The sequence below is a fragment of the Balaenoptera ricei genome, chromosome 15, assembly GCF_028023285.1.
Source record: "Balaenoptera ricei isolate mBalRic1 chromosome 15, mBalRic1.hap2, whole genome shotgun sequence".
NCBI lineage: Eukaryota > Metazoa > Chordata > Mammalia > Artiodactyla > Balaenopteridae > Balaenoptera > Balaenoptera ricei.
This window is the reverse complement of record NC_082653.1, coordinates 73931501-73937500: the sequence shown is the minus strand read 5'-3', so window position 1 is coordinate 73937500 and position 6000 is coordinate 73931501.

Here is a 6000-nt window from a genome sequence, read left to right as displayed (position 1 = left end):
CTCCCTAATTAGCAACTGCTTGAGTCTGCTCTTTGAAGCTCAGGGAAAGCTTAGGAGATGAAAGCTTTCTTTCTACAAACAAGAAATGAGGGACTCAGAGGGGCTTTTGTACTTGGGAAGGCCCCCCAGGGTCCTGCTTGGTTTCAGATCTGGGGAAGGGAGGTTAGGGAAGGTGCTGCTATTCTCTCTTCCTTGCATCACTTCAACTGTTTTTTCTTTCCTCCCCTTCTTGATGCAGTGGTTATAAGACCAGGGCTGCAACTACAAAGGCAGGAAATGGGGGTGATTCCTAAGCAAGAAACTCTGACTGTGTTTTTAACCTTTATGTTGGAATTCCTAAGGGCCTGATGGGGCAGGACATACCTTCACCCCATCTGACAAAATTGGGGCTAACAATAAATACAGCTATATGGCCTGGTGGTAAAGATAGCCCACCAGTTCTGCGCCTGTGTAACCTTAGCTTTTCTGAATAGAAGTGGATTGAAGGGGAGGCATTTGCTACACCAGTGCTGCTGCCTGCAATCTAGACCAGCACAGTGGCCAAACTTAATGTCTCTTCCAAAGGTGGAAAAGTTTGGGTATAAAAGGAGAGAAGGAAAAATAGTAGTTCCAGGTAAAGGAATGAATAAATGGGTTATGTAAGAAGGGAAATCTAATATTACATTAACACCTCCAAAGGGGCTCAGAGCAAGAGATGATGTTGTCTCTTAGCTCAATTATACCAAAGGCCTGAAAGGGTGAAGCCACATATTGCTGACTCCACTCCTGCTTTTGGGGCCTCACAAGATTAAATGGAAGCCTGAAAACCTGAGTGGCCTCACCCTGATAGGCTTTTTCATACCATAGGACGATGGACTGGATTGTTATCAGTAGCTGATAGTTATTAATAGGGATTCTAGTAATATACCAGTACTTCTGACTTTTCTGGTTGTTTTACTATAAGAGAACCATGTTGGAAGACCAGCGGTTGGACTGTGATATTATGATTTACAATAAGAAATATATATTTGGTCATGGGCCCTGGCACAGAGCTTCTAAAACTCTTGGAATTCAGTGGCAAAGGTATCTTTTGTTATGTTAATGAGATGACTTTTGGAAAGCACCTAAGGATGGGGGCTGGTTGCCAGTAGAGTGGACCAAGTGATTTCAGGGTTGGAATTTTCAGCCCCACCGAGAAGGGAGAGGGGCTGGAGATTGAGTTCAATCACCACTGGCCAGTGATTTAATCTACATGCCCATGTAATGAAGCCTCCATAAAAATTCAAAAGGACAGAATTTGGAGAGCATCCGGGTTGGTGAACAAGTGGAGATTTGGGTAGACTGATGCGCTCAGAGAGGTCAAACCCTGTACCCTTTCCCCAAACCTTGCCCTCTCTTCCATCTGGCTGTTGCTGAGTTACATCCTTTTATATTAAACCAGTAATCCAGTGAGTAAAATGTTTCTCTGAATTCTGTGAGCCACTCTAGCAAAATTAAGCAAACGTAAGGAGGGGGGATGGTGGGACCGTCTAATCTACAGCCAGCTGGTCAGACGCACAAGTGATAGCCTGGATTTGCAATCAGTGTCTGGTGGTGAGGAGCAGACTTGTAGGGCTGGGCCCTTCACCTGTGGAATCTGATGCTCTCTCTGGGTAGTGTCAGAATTGAGTTAAATTGCAGGACACCCAGCTGGTGTCCTAGAATAGCTTGGTGGTATAGAGAACCACACACACACACACGCACGCACACCATTCATACTGGGGTGCTCAGAACCGTCAAAGCTATACTTAATTGAAGAAGGGTGTGCCTGCCCCCCCATGGATGCCACAACTGTCGGACTTTGGGGGCCCAGCCTAGGGCAGTGCTGCAGGGCCACCCTGATCCAAGTGCTCTTATTGCCTCTATGTATGGACCACTCACCTTCCAGCCTGGGGCTGCTCAGGCCTGGTTGCCTTCATGGAGGAAACCTCCCCAGGAGGGCAGAGATGGGTGCTGGAACCTTAATTTCTCAGCCTCCTGGGATTCGGCCAGCCAACGCTCTCTGTCTCAAATACTGTGCTGCGAGTTGTTTCAATAAAGAGCTCCCAGGGCTGAAAAAAATAATTAAACAACACATTTAATATTCTCTTCAAATCAGTGTGAGGGAGGATATTTTTGCAACCTTTCACCAGAATGATCTGTGCTTGCCTCAGTAACAGAGACATGAACACAGGTCCCCACAGCTTAATTTCCACGTCCGGTGGGTTTTTTTCTTCTTTCTCCTACTGTTTATTTTGATTGAACAAGAAAATCCTAATTCGAAACTATAGGTCAATAGAATGGCTGCATGTGTTGACAGCTGTGCATGATAATTCTAGATTTCCAGATAAAACATGAACACCTAAAGTCATGAAAAAGTCTCTCAGATGACTTTTATTTTTATTTTATTATTTATTTATTTAGGCTGTGGCGGGTCTTAGTTGCAGCATGTGGGCTCTTAGTTGCAGCATGTGGGATCTAGTTCCCCAACGAGGGATTGAACCTGGGCCCTCTGCATTGGGAGTGCAGAGTCTTACCCACTGGACCACCAGGGAAGTCCCTCTCAGATGACTTTTAGAGTTTCATCAGGTGCTAAGTTGATGAACATTCCAAAGAGAGGAGCTTGAGTGCTGGGATTTAGGAAGAGTAGCACATGGATTCCTAGCTCTGTCTTTGATTGCATTTTCTCAGACTCTGTGCTCTGCTGCAGCGTTAAGATGTAGTTTTGAATCATGCCTACCACTGTGTTATTTGTTATTTGTTTTTCTCTGATGAGTAAAGAACATCTTGAAGTCGGGGCAAACAAAAGTTCATAACACAATTTGGTCTTAAGAAATCCCAATGGCTTTTCCTTCACCTTGAAAATTGTGATATTGTGGCCTTAGACAGGTTTAAGCTATTTAAGATACTAAATAATATATTGCTGAGATGTGAAACTTGAACAAACCACTTGAAATTTTTTTAAATTAATTAATTAATTAATTAATTAATTTATTTATTTATTTATTTATTTATGGCTGTGTTGGGTCTTCGTTTCTGTGCGAGGGCTTTCTCTAGTTGCGGCAAGCGGGAGGCCACTCTTCATCGCGGTGCGCGGGCCTCTCACTGTCGTGGCCTCTCTCATTGTGGAGCACAGGCTCCAGACGCGCAGGCTCAGCAATTGTGGCTCACGGGCCTAGTCGCTCTGCGGCATGTGCGATCTTCCCAGACCAGGGCTCAAACCCGTATCCCCTGCATTGGCAGGCAGATTCTCAACCACTGCGCCACCAGGGAAGCCCACCACTTGAAATTTTAAAACTGGGTTTATGGTCATCATCAGAGTCTGATAAAAATGCTTTGTCTCATTAGCCATTTAAAAATCCCATGGAATTACAATGGAATGCTACTCTACAATAAAAAGGAATGAAATATTGGTACCCACAACAATATGGATGAATCTCAAAATCATTATCCTGATAGAAAGAAGCCTAACAAAAAGTAGCAAATCCTGTATGATTCCATTTATAGAAAATCTTTTAAAAATGCAAAACTAACATATAAGGACAAAAAGAAAATCAGTGGTTGCCTGAGATTAAAAAGAGGCATAAAGTTGGGAAAACTGGATCACTACATGCAAAAGAGTGAATGGGGTTGGATCACTCAAGGCAATCACTTGTGTCCTCATGTGGTTTAATAAAGATGATCCATTAGCTGACTCATCAGGTGCGAACACACAACATCCTGTGCCTCCTTGCAAGGCAGCAATAACGTCCAAGGCCATCCTCTCTTGTAGGATGGCTTTTCTCACTAGACACATTTCAGTGTTTAGTAAGGACAAGCTTTGCCTGTTGTCATCGAAGCCTTGCTGGGTAAACTTAGTAAGAGCTTCTATGTGTGCTATGATGTCCTCCAGGCCAATGGAGAGGACAAAGATGGAGGCCAAATGATCGTACCAGTGGAAAACAGAACGTGCCCATCTGGCCTTGAGGAGAGAGGGTTGGCAGTTCTTGTTACTGTGGGTGGATTCTTCTCTGGGCTCAGGAAAACCCAGGGTGCAGCAGCCCAACCACATGGCCAAGGATATGAGCCACACAACCACTGGGTCCCGTTCAGAGCCACCCAATAAGTATCCGGGGAGTGTGACCAATCAGCGCCAAACCAATCGCTATCCTTTCATGCGACAGAATGACCACACAGTTCCAGCGATATCCTTCCCATGTCCCAGGGTACACTTGGGTTGGTTCTTTTTAGAGTGATTTTTCTGTTCCCAACATAGAGTTGCCCAGGTGCTCAAATGTCCACAACCCAGGGTGCCCCACATGAACCCATCCCAAATCTGAGTGCAGCCACCCATGGCTCTGATGGTGGTATTTTTAGGACCCTTCCTGCCAGCAGTTTGATGCGCTGCCTCTGTAGTTTGATTGACAGAAAAAGAGTACTCTTACCCAGTGCTATTGATCATGGGTGCCACAGGCCAGGGTTCTGGATCATATTGGTGATATCAGATGAATTAAGAGTTCTAGTCCTACAAATATTATATGATATCACTTATATATGGAATCTAAAAAAAAATACAAGCGAATTTATTTACAAAATAGAAACAGACTCACAGACAAAGAAAACAAACTTATGGTTACCAAAGGGGAAAGAGGAGGGGGAGGGATAAATTAGGAGTTTGGGATTAACAGATACACACCACTATAAGTAAAATAGAAAAACAACAAGAATTTACTGTATAGCTCAGGGAACTATATTCAATATCTTGCAATAACCTCTAATGGAAAAGAATCTGAAAATATATATTTATATATATATAACTGAATCATTTTGCTGTATTCCTGAAACGAACACAATATTGTAAATCAACAATACTTCAAGAAAAAGAGAAAAAGAGTACTAGTCCTAGCTTGTTTTTCCTTAATGTACTTCTTTAGAGACTTCCAATCCCCTCCCTGGAGTGGTGATACCCACCATGCTAGTCCTGACGAGCTGAGGGGGGCAGCTGCCCACATACCCAACAGGAGGATTGATTCCTTTGCCGGACATCAAGTGGGCCCACCGTAGAAAGGTATCTCCGTCAGGTGCCCATCCATGACGGGACACCACAGGAGCAGAAGAAGTCTAAGGTCAAAAAGACAGATACGTAGTAGGAACTTATAGGGGAGGTCTTCCCCTTCTATATGAACTACACCTGTGGCCTGACCCTTGGATATTAATGTGGCTGCAGCTTTAGGAACTTGACCTGGTCGTGCTTCTGGGGAGGCAGACTGTCAGGCATGAGGAGATGGACTGGGGTGGGGGGGGGGATATGCCGGACCAGGACCCCACCTTCTCCCCTCTTTCAATGGTGCATGTTCCATTCCAGGTAGAGTGCATTTCAACCGGTCCGGCTTACAGCAGGACAATGGGATTCAGCGGAGAAGTAATCTACCCATCCCAGTGGGACATCCCATCGCAAATTCCAGTAGATAACACCTTTCCCGGCGTGATGGGGCTTGGTGTTCTCAGCAGCACACCATGTTGATCCACGGCAATGTCTGTCTCTCATGACTTCCATACCTTTAAGGCATTGGGTGTCTCGGCAGGGGGTCCCCAGTCTGGCAAATGGGGCAACAGGCCCTACTGGTTGTCATCCAAACGTATTAAAGTCTAGGACAGTACTTTAGTCCACTCGGCCAAGGTGGTTTTACCTGTTAGTAATTTAATCTGCTGCTTTAATATTTCATTCTTCCTTTCTACCAACGCTGTTGCCTGCGGCTTATAGGGGAGAGGGAACCTCCATTCAGTGTCATGTTCCTTTGCCCAGTCTTGCATTTCATGACCGTCGAAATGTGACCCCCATCACTGTCTACACGATGAGGGTACCTGGCCATGGTACTCAGCTTCTCTAATCCCCTAACTGCAGCCTGGTTTTTGCAGCAACAGGTGAAAGCTTGAGTCAGACCAGATGCAGTGTCCACACAAACCAAGCCATGTTCAGAGCCCTCGCTCAGAGGGAGCCGGCCAATATACTCAATTTGCCAA